Source organism: Marmota flaviventris, chromosome 4 (genome assembly GCF_047511675.1).
Source record: "Marmota flaviventris isolate mMarFla1 chromosome 4, mMarFla1.hap1, whole genome shotgun sequence".
NCBI lineage: Eukaryota > Metazoa > Chordata > Mammalia > Rodentia > Sciuridae > Marmota > Marmota flaviventris.
The window spans coordinates 161,854,460-161,875,695 of record NC_092501.1 but is presented as its reverse complement, the minus strand read 5'-3'; the positions used below and the strand labels follow the sequence as shown (position 1 = coordinate 161,875,695).

The window sequence follows — 21,236 nt, the reverse complement described above, 5'->3', positions numbered from 1 at the left end:
GAGAAGACTGAGTGCCTTTGGTAGGGTGGTGGGTCAATGAGTTCCCTCACAGACATCCAGGTCCTAACCCTGGAACCTGGGAGCACTTTCTTACACACAGAGGGCTTTGCAGATTGTGCAAAGGTCATTGAGGTGGGGAGATGATGCTGGTCAGCAGGGTGGGCCCCAAATCTGGCTGCAATTGTCCTCATAGGAGGGAGAAAGGAGGCTGGAGGACCGGAGGGAGGAGGCAGAGGGATGGCAGAGGCTGTGCTTGCAAGGCAAGGCAAGGACCCAGGGCCAAGGGAAGCAGGAGCCGCGAGCTCTGGGGAAGGAAAGGGAAGAGATTCTCCGCAGACCTGCAGCAGCCCAGCTGGCCGGGCCTTTGCTTGGTGGCCTGGAATCAGCCTCAGAGTTCTCACCTCCAGGACCGGAAGGAGTATCACTGTGCCGAGCCAGGCCCCTGCATAAGCCGTGATCTGTTTCAGGACAATGGGAAAAGAACACTCAGATTCACCAGTCGTCACACTGTGATACTTTTTTTCATTCTCTCTCCTCCTGTCTCTCTGTATACCATTAGCATCATCATGGTAAACGTATTATTATCAGGAACTGTTTAGAGGGGTAAGCCAGGACACTCCTAGTGAAGGCAGAAATGGCAGTAAGTAGAAGCCAGGGCCATCCTGGGGAAGCCAGTGCCATCCTGAGAAAGCCAGTGCCATCCTGGGAAAGCCAGGGCCTTCCTGGGAAAGCCAGTGCCATCCTGGGAAAGCCAGGGCCATCCTGGGAAAGCCAGATTTCGGTGACCCTGTGATGCTGTCTTCTGTTTCTCCTACTGCTCTGCAGCCTCTGCCAGCACAGCCCTCTTCCCTCCTGGGTTGCAGGTGGCTGCCCTCCTTGCTGTCTGTTGGATGCATCCTTGACACCATGGGCTCTGGTGGGTCTCAGGCTGATGCACGTGGCACCATCTGTGTTTGAAATGTCTACACCTGTTGGCGCCTTCTGCCTGCTGCCCCATGCATACCTGGCCCTCGGTGGCCTTCCTGTGGGGCATAGAGAACCTTCCTCTGCACCATGTCCCACACCAGCAGCCCACAGGGTCGGTCCCCTGTTTTACGCATTCACCTCATTTGGCGCTTTTGTGCTTCACACCTGTTACAATCACGATTCCTTGATCACTGGTGTTTGGAGCAGGCTGGAGAGATGGGACTTTAAGCAAATGTGAATTTCCTAAAAACCTGGGTGTGGGCGGCAGGTCGCCATGAAGCAGGTTTTGCTAATTATGGGAGGAACATGGCTTGCCTCCTTCCTGTGGCCATGTGGTAGTGACGCAAGCGCCTGGCAGACCGGGCACGAGAGGGGAGCCCACTCACTGAGTCATCTTTCATTTGTTATCTGTCTTCCCGAAGGCCCTTCTTTCCTCTGCAATCTACAGTGTGGGAAACGGAGGCAGGGGGTGTTCTTGAGGGACATGGGATAAGAAAGCAGTCCCCTCTGCTTTCCAAGTGAGACACTGGAATGACTCAGGATGGGCTAAAGGGGCCGATGGGCAGGAGAGAAGAGGGCAGGCCCTGAGCTGGCATTATTTAAAACACTGTCAGTCACTGGTTCCCTGAGTCTGGCGCCACCCTGGGCCTGGATTTAGGATCTGGATCTCGGCATATGAGTGTGAAATGGGAGAGCGTTGTGACCTGGGGGCCGGGGCTATGGCTCACTGGGCGGGAGAGAGTACCAGACTCAGTGTGTAAAAATAGCTCATGTGGATGCACATCTTCAGCAGGAAGGTGAGAGCACCCAGTGCAGGCAGACCACCTCCAGGAGATTAGACCACACGACACAGATGCCATCACCTGTCTGGAAGTCAGCCACCCACAGTGGACTGACCACGTCAGGGCAGTGGTCGCCTTGACTTGAGTGAGATGCCTGCAGCCCTGGTCCTGCCTGGGAAGGGACTTTGTTAAGAGAATGAATAAAATGACACTTATGAACTAAAAAGTAGACATTCAGCCATCAGCTTCTCCTTAGGACTTCACGAATAATATCACTTTCTCCCTTCAGTTTAGTGAAGGTCTGGGATCTCTGTCTGCCTGTCCATCTGTCCATCCATCTCTCTGGCCACCTGTGTCTCTTTATAGGTAAATAGTGCATACGTGTATAATATCTATTCCAGTATGACTGTGAAGAACTGCACATTTTATTTTCTATTTTTCTTCTGTCATTGACCTACGTGTCCAACTACCAGTTCCTTGATGGACCCTGTTGTTCCTCCTCCCTCCCTCTGTCCCTCCTTCCCTTCCTTCCTTGCATTGCTTCACATTTTGAAGTACAACACTCTCCTTTTAAACTGAAAGTTCCAGATGGACCTCCCTTCTTCCCTTCTGATAGGAACTACATTTGCAGTGTCCTTTAAGAAAGGAGGCAGAAGCACTGAGGTTCTGGGGGCTCAGAGGATTGCATTGTATACTTCTCTTCATTGAGACCAGCCTTTGTTTGACATCAGCTTGAGGGATCTGCGGCTGGGTACCTGGGGACTCCACCCCCAATACCTACTTAGCTTTCTGCTACTGTAATGAATACCTGAGGCAATCAGCTTATACAGAGAAAAGGGTTGTTTTGGTTCACAGATTTAAAGATACCCGTCCTCACTGCTTTTGGAGCCGTGACAAGGCAGCACATCATAGCGGGAACACATGACAGAGCAGCACTGCTCACCTCATGGCCAGGAACAAAAGAGAAAGAGGAAGAGACAGGTCTCACAGTCTCCTTCCAGGGCATGCTGGCAATTGACTTCCTATTGGGCTCCTCCTCTTCAAAGTGCCATAGTGCCAAGCCTTCAACACACGAGGCACAGGGCACATTCCAGATGCAAGTAATAGTAGTTTCCCTTCAGGTGGGAGAAAATCTTTTGTGCCATAATTAGAAAAAAGTCCCCAGTTTACACGCACTGTCTGTTGTAGGTCATTGCTGTTTTATCACAATAGAGCCACTAGCTGGGGCACAGGGACGTCGTCATGAACAAAGATATAGAACCTTGAGATGAGGAAGAACTGGGCTTCACGAGCACCGTGTAACTGCTTTTGGCCACCGCGGTGGAGGTTTGCATCAGATAGGATTATTGAATAAGAACCGACCTTGATCCTTTTCCAGGAACACAGTGGAAATTTTCAATACGAGAAAGTCTGTTTAATAAATATACTTTGTAAACATTAAATCAAATTCACTAAAAGTTTCTTTTACTTTTATGTAGCTTTACACAATATGTTCCATCTGGGAAAACCCACATTTTCCGGGGGTGGGAGTGGAGTTCTATTTTATTCCCAGGAAATGCTGTGAATTCACCAACCTCTCCCATTCTTCTGACCACCAACACTAATCTTCATCCAGTGACTTGGGGGTGCGGGTGGGGCTGCCCATTAAGACTGAGCAGCTGTTTCTGCATTACTGTTCAATATTTAATGCTGTGACCGACTTTTCAGCCAGAAAGGGTCTTCTGGAAACCACACAGCTCCGTAGGGTGCCAGCTGTGGGGAGATACGTGCCACCCCCACCCCCAACAGCATCTCCTCCTCTGTGTGTCAAGGAAGTGGTAGCCTTTGTCTGGGACGGGCCAAGTATGTTTTCAACAGGACAAGAGGTACATCAGACACGGGGAGGGCCATGGAATCATGAAAAATCATCCAAGAAGCTGGACTCTTCTGTGGGAAAATTATAAGTCTAAATAAATAAATAAATAAAAATAAACCTTCCCAGGAGCTCGTGGACAGCGAGGATTGGAGGAGTGGGTGTTATTTCTGGGTTCTTACTTGCACTGTGTTGGTAAACAGATTCCTTTTGAGTCTCAGTAATTCCAAGTAATTCTCTTAATTTGTTTTCCCAGTGACAGAAATATATTCATATCCATATCCAAACTCACAAATTGAATCCAGAAATTAGCAGAAGCCTAGGAAAATGCTCCATGGTAGTATCCCAGCCTCCAGTCGAGGAAAATCCAAGACTCGAGCACATGAGAGGAGACTGCTCCGTGCTGTTGGCAGCAGATCTGTCCCACCCTTTCCTGTCCATCCTGGGGCACTTGTGCTCCTGAGGGGGCAGGCAGCCCCCCTGGCCCCCTGAAAGTCCACCCCTGAAGCCTGGTTCACTCGTTGCTCTGCAGGGACTGTGCTGGTCCCATTTAGGACATCCCCTGGTGTCTGATGTCTGTGGATGTTGTAGAAGTTGATTTGCAGACTTGGAAACCACGTGCCTGATCACCTCATCCTCAAGAGACTCTATCTCTGATCCAAACTCACCCCCCAAGGTGCCCTCAGCGTGTCAGGCTTCAGCAATCCGACCCAGAGGGTGTCTGAGCACTCGATCCTTGTTCAGGAAGTGTGAAGGGAAGACCCACAAGAGGGATTAGGAAATTTGAAAATCACAAGAAATATGTAGAGAGGCTCGGGCTGTGTGAGCCCTGGTCCCGAGGCTATAGGATCGCTTTCCTTCAAAAAACATTTTTTTAACCTTTCTGTGTATTCTACCTACTGTTACATATTAACCTGTGTCAAAATTTAATGGTTTCAAGAAATGCGACTTCTCAGGATTCTATGGGGCAAGAATTTGGGCAGAGGTCAGGTGCTACCCCACGGGTTGTCAGCTGGGTTCACCATTAATGGCACTCTGCCGATGCTGGACTCAGTGGAAGGTCTAAACAGACCCAACTCCTAGGCCTGGCTCCTCTTCAAGTGGCCTGGTCAGCTCTCACAGCTCCCCTGGACAGTGTAGTCCTTTTTTTGCTTGGTGGTCGGCTTCTTCAAAGAACAAGAAATCTTCAATGTAGTCTGGAGGTGGGCACAACAGGACTTCTGCCACCAGTTGTCACTCAGAGTAAGAAACAAGACCAGTCAAAATGTAAAGACGGAGGATGAAGGCCATGCTCCTGGACATGAGGAAGAGTGTGTGCACACAGGAGGTGAGGGGTGCGTGGCTGCCATCTTGGTTGTGCATCTACCACACTGTATACTACAGGTGGCATCCAGAGCACATCTCCATTCCTTACAAACTGGAAAAGCTTCCTTGACTGGTGGCTGCTTGCTATTTCTTGGAGTTCTAATGCATAAAAGAATTTGGGGCTGGGGGTGGGGGGGTGGATCTACAAACATCACTGGTCAAAGGGAAATCTTTTTCTCCTTGGGAATACGTATGTACAAAGATGAAAAAATAACATGAGCTAGCTTTTGAAATTAGCAAGTCTAAAATTTGGAACGGAATGAACAAAAATTGTATGAATATAATTTGAGAAGTATCAGAAGAGGAGTGAGAGGTTTGAAAGGGAGAAGGCCTGGAGCCTATTTCCACGTATCTCTTCTGTGTGTATTAGAGAAGTTCTTCTTGAAGTGGATGGCTTTCTTACAGACTAGGAGCCAGGACTTATTTCTCTTGAGGCTGATCAGTAGAGTCTCATAGATTCCATCTGATGTCTGTGATGTCTGTGGCTGGGCAGTGTGGACGGAGGGTGTGTGAGCAGCATCAGATGGATAAGGGCATTTCACCAAGATTGCCTTGTGAGTTCTGGGGGTGAGCCCTTCCCTTCTGAGCCAAGGTCTTGGCAAAATCGACAGAGACTCTCAGGCATCCTCTTCCTTCCTCTCCTCCCCCTGCTTCCTGCAGCATCCCGACACTCACACCCCCAGCACACACAGGCAGAGATGAAAGCAGCCCTGGTGGAGCCTCCCTGGCCCCTGCCCTCCCGCCCCTGGCCTCACTTGTCACCAGCTACTTGCAGCTGAAATGCACAGAGCTGCTCAGCAGGTACGTTAGTCTGGCTTTATTTGAGGGTGAGGGCTTCTTGGTTTATTTTGTTTTTGTTTTGAAGACCAGCTCCCGTCTGGTGGCCATATGTAGTCACACAGGCTTCCCATAAACCACCCTAATGACACGGCAGGGCTCACAGCACCATTTTGTTTTCCGTAGCTAGGCTAATTTGAATTTACGGTTTGTGCAGCAGGTTGAGAAGATAGGACCCTCAAGTCAGGTTGATCTGCTATTACATTTTTTCCTGCCATTCACATCCAGTGGGGGTCTTGCTGCTCCTGAGCCTTTCAGCACTTCCCTCCACCCAGAAGTCCTCACCCTGGGGCAGGCCTTGGCTCCTCCACTCCACCTGTCAATCATCTTTGCTCCTTATGTAAACACAGACAGTTTTGTCATTATTCTAAAAATAGGAGCTTTCAGGAAGGCTGGTAACTGGTTTATCTTGTTCTTTTCTGTAGCTGTTTGACTTGTAGCAGCAATATCAGACATGCCCACTCTTTTTCAGTGCAGTAATACAGTTCTCTCGCTGAAATAAACAACTCACCTTTTGGCCTTGTAGTTTACTCACTGGGGAGCACGATTATTTTTTTTATTGCCTTGTAAAATAGCTTGCCTGTCACATTGTAGCTTAATTGGGAACACAAAATAATAAATAATTTAAAATAAGGAATATTGCCTTTCTATGGAAGTGAGCAAAACAGAGCCCCAGACTCTGTCCTCCCGCCCCCGAGCACAGGGCTTTCAATGGTATTTGGTGACAGAATTTCTTGAAACGTGGCTGGATTTGTTCTTGCCTCAATATCTCCATAAAAATGATTTGAGTTGTTTTGTTTTTCCATAAGCAGATTAGACATCTCTTGCCATCAATTTGTTCAACAGGAGGATGTTATCTCTCTGCACCTCTGCCGACTTGAACATTGGCAGTGACAATAGGACCCTCCTGTTGAGCTACTGGAAGTGCTTATGCAGATAGCCATGCAAAGTGCTTATCAGAGGGCCTGGCCCAGAGGACAGACTGAGTGACTGTCAAGAAGAAAGTCCAGTGCACTTTGCAACCTTAAACAGAACCAATACTCTACCCTGCGAGGCTGGGTTTGGCCACTTCAAATGCACATCCCTGGAGAGAGGATATGGACTGGGACAAGGTCCCTTTCTGTGATCTGCCCCAGGTTGGCTGATTTTATGTGTCAGCTAGGCTGTTGGGGTACCCATTTGTCAGTCTGTTACTAGGGTGTTTCTGTGCAGGTGCTTTGTAGGTATGTAGGTAAGTGTCCTCAGTTGACCTTAGTAAAGCAGAGGACCCTCCAAGGCTGAGGCCTCATGCAACTTGCTGAAGGCCTGGGAGCAAACATGGAGGCTTCCTGGAGGAGAAGTTTTGCTTTGGGCATACAACTTAGAAACCCCGCCTGAGTCTCCTGCCTGCTGTCTGCTTGCAGATGTGGACTCCAGACTGCAGTGTCAGCTCTTACCTGGGTATCCAGCTGCTGGCTGGACGAGTCAGCAACCGACTGCAGACTTGCTGGCCCCTCGACTGCCTGAGATGATTCTTTAAAATAAATCTCTCTCTCTTAATAGATACACATCTAATTTGTTCTGTTTTCCTGGAGAGCTCTGACTAATGCACTACTCTCTTGTTGTATTTATTTTAATCCATATGCATGAATTACTTTCATAAAAGCAGATATTGGATTTCAAGGTGCAGATGGATGTGAGGTGAAGTCTCTGAAGCTGTGTTCCAATCCCTGAGTCGTGTGGTCATGGGAAATGCCAGTCACAGAGATGCTTCAGAAGTCAGCAGGTAGGGCCTGTTACCTTGTGGCTTCCAGCTGGGCATGTGCTAACTAGACTCCAACTCCAGAAGTTGCTGTTAGCTTTCACAGTGTCAGCTGTCGAAATGTAAAATGGCTTTTAGTGATAATCTGAGACCCATCATATAGCAACAGGAAATCATTAAGTTGCTAGAGTGGAATATTTGATATTGTCTACGCAAGTGTTTGATCTTTTGAAGTGTGAGGATGATTTGGGGGGTATTTCAAGTGACCATTTACATCTGAGTAATGGGGGTGGTGGTGTCTGGCTTCCTAAGTAACTGTGCAACCCTGGAAAGTCCCCCAACTTTTCTGGACCTCATTCTTTCTTAAAAAGAAAAGGGTAGAAGTAAATAATCTTTGAAATTCATTGATTTCTACGAAATGAAAAGTGCAGGGCACAGTGTCCCGCCCAGCTCTCTGCTGCCATGCCCTCCGTGTCCCAGAACCACTCCCTTCCCTGGAGTTTCTACTCGTGTGACTGTGCTAAGAAGCTTGGGCAATGGTTTCAGTTTCTAGGTCAACTCTCTCTACCTGGGCTGAGGAGGAAATGAGGGAGTTTGATGAAATAGTTAGTCCAAGGTCAAGTGGAAAACTAGAAAGCTCTGAGGTTAGAGAACTCAGGGAACACCCAGAAGTTGGACACGGGTCAAGCAGAAATTAAGAGCAGAGCTTCATGTAAGAGAAGAATAGATTTTTACATCAAAGGGCAGCATCATTCGTGATCTGTGCTCTGACCTTTGCCTGATGCAACTCGCTGGTGGACACCAGTGTGTCGGATTCCATGGCAAGGTGCTGGCCTCTGTCCAGGGGCTATTTGTTCCAGAAACTCACGTACATGCATAATTGAATACTTACAAGCAACCTTGAGTTTGGTATTATTTCCCAATTTTTATAAGCAATGATAATGAGAGTCAGGTTGTTAAGAAGCTTTACTGGGATCAGAATATTAATATTATTAATAAGGGTCTAGGGGTTTAAGTTGGTAGTAGAGCACGGGCTAGCCAGCACAAGACCTGGGTTTAATCCCCAGCACCGCCAGAGGGGAAAGACAAAGAGGAGGAGGGGAATAGTGAAATTGGTAAGCAGTGGAACTAAGATTATGACTGTGGTCTTTCTGACTCCCAAATTCATGGGCAACTTGATACACACCTGTGTTATGAAATGAATGGATGAAAAATACATATTTGACTGGCTTGTTGGATAATTTACGGCAGTAATTTATACCACACTGCATAACACATCTCAAAATTATTTTCAGAAGAGTGCTTATGAGGAGGGGAGGTGCCGGGTGGAGCTTGGGTCTTGTCGGTTCTCCAAGTCAGCAAGCATGCAGGACCAATGCTGTCTTCTCCCGTCTGAGAATTTGGTAGAGCTGGCATACAGGAGCCAAGAAAGGGTGGAGAGGTGATGCTGTCAAGGACTCACAGGGCCACCCACATGTTAGTGTTCACTACTCTAAATTCTTTGTCCTGGGAATTGGCAATGAAAACTTCCCCCTTCAGCGTCAAGTTGACATGCTGGGTAGATGAGATAAGTCACATAAACTTGCATCACTGGATTCATCTCATGGTTAGTCATGCATGCTTGCTTTTATGAATAGTTATCTGGAGAAAGAATTCATGACCACAGGGCCTGACTCAGGAGTTTGGGGGAGGGCTAGATTATGGCCCAGGTGCTCCAAACAGAGGGGCCCCATAGCTGGGCCATTGGGAACAAACAGAACCCTCTGCCCCAATTTTTTAGGGGAAAAGCAAACTTGGGAACTCTTCTACTGAGAAAGCCTCTCTCTGAGAAACAGGAGGGACGTTATCTCTAGAGAGTCACTGTCAAATTGCATATTTCACCCAGAACAACCTGGGATTGTGAGGCATGAGCTAGGTGTCCTCTTACCTGCCACGTGCTGTTCTTAACAGGAAACCACACACTGGGTAATTTCTAAGGGACAGAAATTTGTTCATTCCCACTTCTGGAGACTGGAAATCCAATATTAGGGTTCTGCAGTCTGGCAGGGTCTTCTACCTGCATCGTCACACGACAGGAGGAGAAGGAGAGAGAGAGAGAAAGAGAGAGAGAGAGAGAGAGAGAGAGAGAGAGAACAAGAGCGTGCCTCGGAGGGGTCTGACCTTGTCTGTTTATAACAGCACCATTTCCATCTGAGAGGGCAGAGCCCCATGGCCTCCCCACCTCTTCAAGGTCCTCCTGCTGCTATTACAATGGTGGTTGTGTCAGTCAGCTCTCCATCACTGTAACATATAACTCTGACAATCAGCTTATAGAGAAAAGGGTTTCTCACTGTTTTGGAGGATCAAGCCCATGATGACTGGCCCTCTTGCTTTGGGGCCTGTGTTGGGGAGTTCCTTATGGTGGGCAGTGCAGGGCAAAGCAAAACCTCGCATTTCTTGGCTGGGAAGCAAAAGAGGAAGAGGAGGGGCTGGGCCATTGGATCTTCTTAAAGGGCACATCCCAATGGCCTGGAGACCCCCCAGTGGGCTACGTCTTCCAAAAGCTCCACATCTTCTGGGGGACAAGCCCACATGGTCCTTTGGTCACACTGAAGATCTAAACCATAACAGCAACTAAGTTTCAGCATGAGAGTGGGTGGGGACCAGCACTGGGACCATGGTAGGCCCCTTCCATTCTAGGACTTATGTCAGAACAGATCATTTTAGTAGATTGTATTAGTAAATAATACAGAGGAAGGCCCCAATGATTAACCAGGCTCAAGGTGGCAGGTCCAGTGGGACATCGGAGCCTGGCAGCCCACCTGAGGCTGCCTGGGCTGGAGCCAGTGCCCAGATTGGGCACTGGGCAAGGATCAGCCAGACCACTGGCAGACATTTATGTTTTCCAAATAGGGAATGTGGGCAGTCAACACTTTGAATATATTTTAGGGGAAAAGCAAACTTGGGCAAAATATGCTAAAAATGTAAACCTAATAACATAAACAAAGTGATCCTAGTTTAGAAGAATTTCAATAAACATAATTCAGATTTTTATTTATGTATTTTTCAGTGCTGGGGATGGAACCCAGGGCCTCTGGCATGCCAGCCAAGCGCTCTTACCACTGAGCTCATCCTCAGCTAATTTAGATTTGTAAGTAAGTTACAGAAGCCCCTTTGCTAAATGAATAGGCCTGGACATGGCACGGACACAGCCACCGCACGCCTCCTGTCCCCCTGTTGGCTTGTTTCCTCTGCAGGATGATGGTCTGGGGGACAGCCAGGGACTGGCTTGGGCCGTGACGCCCCGTGGTGCACTGTGTGGTCTTGGCCAGCTGCACTGCTCTGAGCCTCAACGCGCTCCTCTATCGAGGGGAGGGTTGTGCTGGGTGCTCTTGCAGTTTCTTTCTGGATTTGAAAAGCTGCAATTTTTTCATAACCTTCATCTATGTCTTTGCTTTCTGCTCTGTACCTAATTTCAATAGAAGAAGGGGAAAAGAAAAACCAGAGAAAGATAATGAGAGAGAGAGAGAGAGAGAGAGAGAAATATTCAAATATTCAAGAAGCATAGATCAAGTACTAGCAGCATAGACCAGTTATTTTATTTAATCCTAAAATATATGTAGGGAACAGTGTTATTGTCACCATTTTACAGGTGTGAGTGCAGGTTGCACAATGAGCAAGCTGTTGTCTTGGCCCATTTGAGCAACTACTGCAGAGTACCAAAGACTGGGCAGGGTTCCTAACAACAGGAATTTATCCCGCACAGTGCTGGAGGCTGGGAGGCCCAGATCCGGTACCAGCACAGTGGGTCTGGTGAGGCCTGCTTCCTGCTCCACCACGGTGGTCTCCTCACTGTGCCCTCCATGAAGGAAGAGGCATGGGGTCTCTGTGACCCTTCATAGGGGCACCAACCCCCCTAGGAGTGCCCTGCCCTTGTACCTATTCACCTCCCGAGGCACCTCTTCTTGGCACCGTCACTCAAGGGCTAGGCTTCAACATCTGGATTCTGAGGCGACACAGCCACTTAGTCCATGGTGGGACTCCAGGGCATCATACCCACCCAGGTCTGGGAGACTTCAGATGAACGACTTTCCCAGGCTCTGTCTGCTTAGCAGGCTCACTGTCTCCCAAGAGGGGGAGAAAAGGAAAGTCAGAAGGAAGAGGGGAGGTGGCAAAGGATCAGAGGAGACACCTGCGTTGCAGACAGGTGACTGCCAGCACAGCAGGGGCCGCAAGAGGCCTCCAGGGACCTGGCCACTCCCCTGCTCTCCCCTCCTACCTGGTGGGCTGTGACAGGCACCTCACTGGCCAAGGGGGTCACCCATAACAGGCTTGTGCTCCGGGCCTCGGGAACTCTCCAGGGAGATGTGTGGCATTTCTTAACACCTTCTTGGTGCCTCGGGGGTGCTGCTGGAGAAGATCCAGGGAGAGAGGAAGCTCTGAGGGAAGTGGGAGATGGGCGGAGACCGTGTCCACCTGTCCTCCCCTCCCCTCTGGAATCAGCATGATAAGAACTATTCCCAGAGGCGATCCTAGCCTGAGGCGTGGCCCTCACAGGCTGCTCAGGTGCGCACTGGAGCTCAGCTGCTTCTTGCTTCCTGCTCCATCAGGACAAGATGTCATTACGACCATCCTGAGGTGTCTGGTCTCCGCCCTTCTCAGCTCCCCAGGTGTGAGAGGTGCCCGTGGCTGGGGCGCTCCTGGCAGGGCCCTGGGATCTCTGCGGGACGTGGTCCTGCCCAGACAGGGCTTGGCCCTGTTCCTTTGAGTCAGTCAGGAGCCCCTTTCCAGAGGGCTGGGGTGCGTGCTGGAGGCGGAGTCTGAAGTAGGAACCCGACCGCAGACTCTCAGGGCACCTTCCAGTCAGGACAGGGAGGCCATGCCAATGTGCTTCCTCAGTCCCAACTGGGGTCACTGTAGTTTTGATTATCCTTCAGTTATCCCTGTGGGTTCAACTGGATGCACCGTCTCCACTGCCTGCCTTTAATTCAAACGCATCCCTGTTGCTAAGTGGAAAATCTTGTCCCACTCTCCAGATGTAGCCTCCTGTCCATCCCACAGCCCCTGGCCTTTCCTCCTGGCCTCTCCCCAGAGCCCTCTGTAAACTTCTTCCTTCCACATGGGTGGGTGTCATGTGCACCCCTTCATGAGTCGCCCTCGCCTTCTCTTAGCTCCTGAAGAGAAGGTGACAGAGGTGACTCTGGGGCCCAAAGTGCGGGCAGAGGCCGCACCCTGGTCTCCTCCCTGTCCACGGAGGCTGGGGGCTGCGTCAGGGATCTGCAGTGAGAGGCGTTCCCAGGTCAGGGCCTGGGAATGGGAGGGCACTTGGTCCCCTCTCAAAGCTGGAATCAGGCCTCCGCCTCTTGGGTCTCCTGGGAATGAAGCACCAAGGACAGTGAGAACACCCCTGCCACCTGTAGGGACCATCTCAGGCAGATGAGGTCCTGGGAGGGGAGGGCGGGGGAGCCAGGCCGGCAGGGAGAGAGGAGTGGAGAGGGCAGCAGCTGGCCCGGAGAGCGTCACAAGGAGCGCGCAGTGTGTTGGCAGAGGAGCCCCGAGAGAGTCCCTGGCCATGACTCAGCTCTGAGACAGCTCTTCCTTCATTTTTTAGGGGTTAAATATAGACCAGGCTTTCTCAGCCTTGGCGTATCCAGAGCTGGATAATCCTTTGTGGTAGGCACTGCCCTGAGCCTTGAGGGATGTTTAGCACCTGCCCAGCAGATGCCAGGAGCACAGCCCCTTCCACCAACATACTGTGACACCAAGACTGTCTTGGACTTTGCCAAATGCCTCCTGGAGGTAAAGCTCACCTGGTGAGAGGCGCAGGAGGCCCAGTGCTTTCTCTTCAGACCACGTGGGTGGACTCTTCTTCACTGAGGACTTGTGCGAAGCAGAGGTGGCCCTCCAAACCCCTCCTCTCTCAGCCATGGAGAGATGAACTGCTTTCAACAGAGGCCATTCCAGACCCTGGCCACCGTGCTGGTCAGCCAGGAGACTCCTGCCTCTTGTCTCCCACTGCAGAAGCGTCATCATGGCTCTATCAAGAAAGGACTCTCGGTGGCAGGGCCCTGAGGTGAGCCTAGGCAAGAACTTTGAATCCCGGGCCATGGCCCAGAGACACCCCTCGGAGACTGACCACCGTCCTGAGGTGACTGGACTGGCCTGTGAGCACCGGCAGCACCCTGCGTAGGCCAACGGGCAGCTGGTAGCAGTGGAGTCTCTCAGACCTGCCATTCAAGCAGTTCCCACTGTTCACTGTCATTTGACTTGGAGACACAGGGGCTGCCCCAGTTCCAGAAGGCAGGCAGAGCTCGGGGCCAGCGTTTTGCTGGCCTTGAGAGCAGTCGTTCTAGGCCTGCGGCCACCACTGATTCTTTTCTTCAGGATGTCTGAGAGTTGCTGAGAGATGAGATCAGATGAGCCTTCGTATGAGAGGTGGGCAGCACTTGAGCTCCTGCCAAGACGACACCCAATATCTGTTCATGCTGTGACCCAGGGTGGCTCCCGTGGGTGCATGGGGCCTTCCCCTAGAGCCCAGGCTGGTGTGTGGGGATGCCTAATGTGCATGTGTCTGTGTCACATGCCACAGGTGAGGGGCGGATCCCTGGCCCTGGGTCTTGCCGAAGCTGTGGCTGGGAGGTCCCCTGGGCTCCTGCGCTGCTGTGGCACTTCGACTCTGGGGACCCTGCTCTGTTCTCCTCTCACTGTCCCCAGAGCCTGGCGGCACTTCCCACCAGGAGCACTTTGGCGGCTTGTGTCTTCCCTACCTGCAGTTTTTGTTTGTATTCAATGAAAGCTTTTCTAGAGTCTTTAAATTCTCAAGGAAACAGTATTCTTCTCCAAGGGGAAACGATGATTTTTTTTTTCTTCCCTTAAATTATGTAGATGGAGATGTGTCTGCACTTGGTTAGTCGCATGTCTACCAAGATGTCATTACTTACAGAGGAGCCGGGGATTTTCAAGAATAGTAACATGGTAATTTGTCTTTCAAATACTGTTTTACTTATAGCAGCAATAACAGGCAATGTATACTATTTTTCAGTGTTATAATCTGATTCACTCTTTGATATAAACAGCTTTATCTCATCTCATTGTTTATTTCACATTCCTATTCCTCTGGAAAGAACAATATTTTTCCCCTGAAAAGTAATATATTCTTGTCTAAGGGTGGCTTAAATAAGTAACAGATGGCCTCTTTTTGGTGTATCTCCTGCCTCTACTGCTCTCCACATTTGATGGGATATTAAAATCAGTGTCTTTGGAGTGTTGCACGTGCCCAGACTTAGAGATTTGTTACCAACTGGCTTCTGTTATTTACGGGATGCTGGTGATGCTTGGATAGGTTTAGGATAGAGGCAATTTAATCAATTTATTTGTGCTTGTCAAATAGAAGGTGCTTTCACAAGTCTCTTTCCTGGTTTCCAGTTTCCCAGGACAGTGCTGGGAAGACATACTGGAGCATACCATGTGCCACGCCACATTGGTGACAAAATGGAACACACCGTGCATCTCTGTGCATGGATCCCACCAATCCACTTATGTACATCTCAGTTCTAATATTAAAACTTGTTCTGGGACCTGGACAGAATCTTTCTCATCATGAAGAAGTTTGGTTTAATTTGGGGAGAAGATAGAAGATTAGAAGCTGGAGATGCTCTTTGTGGTCTTGCCAGCTTGCCAAGTTGGGAATGTCATAGGGTCACCTCCACTCAGGGTTCCCCACAGAATATGATGGCTCACCTGTTGCAAGGGTAGTATCAGGTAGTAGTTTTGCAAATGCTTTAAAAATCCAACACAACTAAGCCATTTAATTTTAACATTAAAATCAAGCAATTAACTAAATATGTTGCATAATGAAAGGCTTTTGTCTATAACACTGCAGTTAGTAGATTAGCCTTATAGTCAAAAGGCATTCTTTCAAAAGGTATCTTTTGTTTACAATGAGAACTTTGAGAGAAAAAAACCCACAAATATGCAATAGGTCATTACTGATAACTGTCACCCTGGGGCAGGGATTGAAACAAACTCATTTCTGCTTAAACACTACAGTCCTTTGAGCTGTATAGGTGCTTGAATGTATATTGAACAAAAATGTGAATATTGTTGTGGATAAGTCATTCTAAGGTTTGGTTTCAAAAAAATCTTTAAACTTTGAAGTTATGTAATTTTGCACTCTTGATTTATCCTTTTCTATAATCATTGAAATTAGTTTTTTTCCCCTTACTAGATAGAAAGCTGAGGACATGATTATTATAGAAAAGTTGAAGAATACAGAAATACAAAAAAGAAATCACCATCTTGCTGTCTCCATAGATATTACAGGGACAGATCTCCAACATACATCAGTATATAAAAAAGCAAGTCACAAAACAATATTTATATATAACAGCAATTACATAAAGTGTATGTGTACATATGCATATGGGTGTTGGTGTGTCTATATAGTATGTCTGTGCAGATGGATGGATAGCAGAAAGACAGGAAGGACACATTGCAACGCACAGGGTAAGTCTGCAGAGAAAGTACCCTGGGGAAAATCAGAGGGAAGAGGAAGCTGTGAGCAGGAGTGTTTGGGTGCAGACTGATGGAAGGGGGTGGGTTTGAGATGAGCCTTGGAGGACAGCACAATCTTGAAACACAGAGAGGAAAGAGAAGCAACTTCCTGGTGAGGGTTGGCACAGGAACCGGGTGTCACACATCACTTTCGTGCGGTATGTTTAAGTGCAGGTGAGAAGTGTGGTCTCCTACCACACCGTTGTGAGGTGAGAGAGACCTCTGGAAAGCTGGATGTGGACACTGTGGAGGGCTGTCAAGGGCAGCTCGAGGCAGTGGGAACCAACCAGTGAAAGCTAAAAAGCAGGGGAGTGAAATACAAAATTAAGATTTCCTGAAGCCAATCTGGGGTGTTTAGTAGAATGCGTTGGAGGGGAGAGGAGGGAGAGGCTGGTTACCCAGGTGAGAAATGGCGTTCACTGTGGAGGCCAAGGCCACAGCACATGCAGCAGTGGACCACGTGGATTACCTTCTGAGCATCATAGGACTCGGCGCCTGATAAGATGGGGGTGGACAGGAGAAAAAAGATTCTAAGGTACAAGCTGCAAAGTGTTAAGCATGAGTGACTGAAATGATGGGGCTGTTGCCAGAAGTGGGGAGACAGAAACTGTGTTGTATGGAGGAGAATTGATTATTATATTTTTTACTGGAAAAGATCTAAATGTCAGGAGTTGTTATGTGGTTTAAATTGTCAAGATTTGAGACTGCTGGTTCTTGGAAGTGTGATATAAAATGCTGTAATATGGTATGCTGCTGCAAATTAGCTTTATTGATTTGGTATTGTCAAGAAATATAACACCTCAAAAATAGGCAGACTAGCTAAGAAAAAGATACCCCACCGGCAGGTGCGGGTACCACTGTATGGTTTTCCAGCAACAATATTCACAAAGAGCTGGCAGTGTTGCTGCTGGTGCAAATGATATTAAAAGCACCCTTCCCTTTCCTCAAGTCCACTGGATGGGAAGTGTGTCCATCTGCCATTCCATCCTGACCGCGCAGGTTCACAATGCATATGGCAGCCCTTAGTGGCAGATGGGAGAGGAACAGATGACCTGTTCCACTGTTTTGTCAACAGGGTTTTGCAGGTATGCACTAAGACCCTGATTCATTTTTGACCCAGAAAAAAGGAGATAACTACAGGCTGTAATTTGAGGGCTGAGGACAAAAGGGCAGCCCCAGGGAGAATGAGTCAGAAATGACCAAGAGTGATCTGGAAATGTATTTATTGGCTTCCTGGAGGGCTTGTGACTTTTGTTGCTCACAGCCCCACCCCAGGTAGTCTTCAGACTAACACAGCTGTCCTTTAATGGCAAGTGGGGTGCTGGAGGATCTGTTTTTGCAGTATGTTTAAGTGTTTTTTTTTCAGCATATTTGTGTTGTTTATGGCTCTTACACTTTTCTATCATTTATTTAGCTGAGAGAGTGCTGTGAAAGATCTTTCACAGATTAAATTAATATACATCATGGAAAAATGCAAATTTAACATATTTACCTAAAGTGTAGCTTTGTAGTATTTCTAACAAACTGTAAGTTAGAACAGTTATGATCACAATAAGAACTTTTTTATAGTAAGAAGAACTTTATTTTACAGTAAGAAGAACTAGTACATTTATTGTTATTATTATCCTTGCCTGAACATAGTTACTGGCACTTTGAAAACTAGAAAGTCATTTAGAGGCAAGTGAATTTTCTACGTTTCAGTGTTAATTAGAGAGTATTTCTAGTATGATGAGTAAAACTAGGCAAAGAATATGTTTCAATTTCAATTTTTAAAGTAAAATCGTCCTGTCTCCTTCATACCTTCGAATTGGACATTATTTACTTACCAAAATGTATTGTTTTGCTCTTTTCTAACATTGCCATTTTCACAAGATGGTAACCCTCTAAATTCTACCTGAAACAAGCTGCAGTTGATAAGCTGAAGCCACATGAAGGGCACTGGATCAGGACCTAAAGTTGCTTTGAGCCCTGAGCTCTCCAGGCGCAGCAGCCCATTGGCTAATTTCCTTCATTGAGCCCAAGGACAGGCCAGGCTTCAGGCTGACCTGGAGACCCTTGTCCTGTGGCCACTTCTCTTCAAAGCGACGCCGGCAGAGAGGCTGTTGGCCTCAGTGACTCCCAGCACCAGAGCTCTCTCTGCAGTTTTGTGTCTCCTCTGGGTAGAGTTGGCTCTAGGTTGGGGCCTTGAGGAAATACCCAAGCTCTTCTCTTGCTGACCTAGACTAGGGGTACCTGCTTTCCATGCAGAACAGCTGTGTGGTGCATGAATTTGTAGAGCATGCTCCGCAGAGGGAGCTAGGCCTTGGGAAACAGGAGCATCCCTGTGGGAAATGGAGGGAGCCATCCTCACAGAACTGTCTTCCTTCCAGTTGACCTCAGCTGCCTGGGAGAGAAGCAAGAACCTGGGCTCAGCAAGATCCTCAGGAGGTCAAGGCCACCTGGTCCAGAGCAGAGAGGAAAAGAGGTCTTGAAAGGTTGGTCCTGGCCACTCCCTCCCCTGGGGTCCTGAGACTAGGCCTCTGAAGGGAAAGGCCTTTGGTTTCTTGTGCCACCATGGACCTTCTAATGCTCCTCATTCCTGTCCCCAGGCCACTTGCTGCTCTGGCCAAGACATCTGCAGTGCTCCTGTTCCTGAGGCCTTGCGATTCCAAGACATGTCCGAGACATGTGAAGGCACTTCTTGAATCCAAAGCAGCCCCTGCCTGAGGAGCACCAAACATCACAGCTGAGGGGTGCCCAGCTTTGGAGCACCCCTCCCTAGGCCCAAAGACGTCCTCAAAGCTTTGAAGGCTATTCTGGTCATGCCCCATGTAATGTCGGTGTCTACAGAAAAACGTGCAGGGCAAGAGTATAAATATCTGCTTGTTTTGATCACATATTATACTATTTAAAGGTATACAGGATTAATATGTAGTTCTAAATAGATATTCTTAAAAGATAAACTAAAATTAATCCAATTAATCCAAGGTTCTAACCCAGAGTTATCACAGCTAATGGAATGCGCTTGGTATTCATTATAATTTAGCAGTAGGTAGAGCCACCATTAAATTCACTAATAGCTTTAGTTTTGAGCTACAAATTACATGTGTTCAAACTAATTAGGTACACAGCCTTTTCTTTTTTTTCATATTTCTTCCTTGTTGATTGCTAATTTTTCATCCTAAGAATTAAAATAACAGCATCACTCATTTGCATTGGTTTCCTTTTTAAATAAATGATTTTCTGATATCACCTCAAACAACTTTAATGCCTTTGCTCTTAGTGCTCCTCTTCAAATAAACATGGGGCGTCTCCAGCCTTTCTCTGTGCTGAGAAGCGACTGCGGAATCCCTTAGAATGTTCTCTTTGGACATCATGGGCCTAACATCTTTTTTTTTTTTTTAATTATTCATTTTTTTAGTTGTTGGTGGATATAATATCTTTATTTCATTTTTATGTGGTGCTGAGGTTTGAACCCAGTGTCTCAAGCGAGCGCTTGACCACTGAGCCCCAGCCCCAGCCCTGGCCTGACATCTTACTGTTCATCTTTCCTAAGAAAAATAGACCTTTCTTCTGGCAAGTTTGGGACTTTAAAAATAACAACTACAAAGTGTTTTTCTATGGTAAACGCTCATGATAACTCATTATTTTTCTTAAATCCCTCTGCTCATTTCTTGAGGAAGAGAAGGGGGAGAAGCTTGGATTGTGGTCCACCCACCCAGGACGTCACATTTGCTGGGGGTGGGGGTGGGGATGGGGAGTTGCTCACTTCCCGCCAAGTAACCGGGTTCCTTCTGCTGTTCTTAATACACAGACCTCCTGTGGGAGAGCCACCCCCGCTAGGCCCAAGCAGGAAGGAGAAGCCAAACTCTGTGTAAAATCTGGGCCCTTCGACCTGTGGACTTTAAGTTCTTTCCTGTGAGGTTCCCTAAAGGCCCTGAAGACGGAGCTGAGTCCCATTGCCAAGCGGGAACGGAGCAGCTGCACCCAGGGAGACCAGAACAAATGCTCTGGTACTCAGAGGAAGCTCCTGGGATGGCCGTCAGCGGCTCCACTCTTCCTGTGCAGCTTCCTCCTTTGACCTTTCAAGGATCTTCTTGCAGTTAAAAGCTCCCAGGAAACTAGAAAGAGCTGAAGGGCAAAACACCGAGATGCCCCCCGCACTCAGCGCTGGCACACGCCCAGGCGGACCCCAGGTAGCAGTGGCAAAATGAGCCTCGCCCCTCCGCTGTTTCCCAGGCTGTGGACTTCATCCAAGGGCAGGAGTGGCCTGCAGCTGGTCAGCGCCCATCCACTGGGCTCTCCCGAGCAGGAGTGCTGGCCTATTGAAAGGGCACCAGGCACACGCACATGCTCCCTCAGGAGCCAGGTGCGTCCACTTGTCTGTGGATGTCACAGTCCAGTGGTTACATCAGCTGACCTGTGAGACTGAGCCAGGGTCAAGGCTGAGACTCCTGGACAGCAGCTGGGAAGCCTCTGTGGTGTCGATCGCTTTCAAGCCCGCACTCTGGACTGAAAGACAAAAACAAAGTCCAGCCAAGCAGCTTGATCTGTTCCTTGGTTTGCTAGTTTTGTGCTCCAGGTTCTGGCGACAACTGTACCCACGTCAGGGTCTGAGGGTTTTCAAGGTGCGTGCACACCAGGATGCTCACACCATGGAAACGGGCGCTTCCCGTTGCTCTGGGGAAACAGTTGAGTTAGGAAAACATTTTAAACCAGACATCAGGCCTTGAAGCCATAAAAGAAGTGATCAGTTAGACCTACCAAAAAGTGAACTTTCGTGTCAGAAGACTACCACCACGCCAAAACAAAAGACACACTGGAAACAAACTCTGAAACACGATGGGGAAGTTTACTGTTAAAATTTAGAATTAGAATTTTACCGTTAAATTCTATTATTATATATGATTTGGAAAGACATTCTGAAAGTCTGTGATTAAGATGGCAACAGAAAAAAAAAAAAAGGCAAATGACATGGACAGGCATGTGGAATAAAAACTGCACATATGCAGTACGAGACCTATAACCCTCATGAACTCCAAGCCATGCCAATGGCATATTTTGACTTGGAAAGGCACATATAAATCCAAATGTTCGATTTTTGCCATCAGGGAATTGGGTAAACAGGTATTCCATATACTCTTACTAGACATGCAAATTAGTTTGAGACTTTCCTATAATA

At 48.1% G+C, this 21,236-nt stretch overlaps 1 long non-coding RNA gene across 4 annotated transcripts; it reads left to right on the top strand.

Annotated features, from left to right (window-relative positions):
* The first annotated feature begins 5,534 nt into the window (after positions 1–5,534).
* LOC114095621 (uncharacterized) lies at positions 5,535–20,472 on the top strand. 4 transcript variants are annotated; one of them, XR_003583288.2, is made up of 4 exons: positions 7,468–7,567; positions 18,455–18,549; positions 18,664–18,968; positions 19,869–20,472. It is a non-coding gene; the product is annotated as an uncharacterized lncRNA (long non-coding RNA). The 4 variants fall into 4 exon arrangements; XR_003583287.3 differs by lacking the exons at positions 7,468–7,567; positions 19,869–20,472 and adding an exon at positions 5,535–5,766 and having other exon boundaries at positions 18,664–19,265; XR_003583286.2 differs by lacking the exon at positions 19,869–20,472 and having other exon boundaries at positions 18,664–19,265.
* Positions 20,473–21,236: the final 764 nt, after the last annotated feature.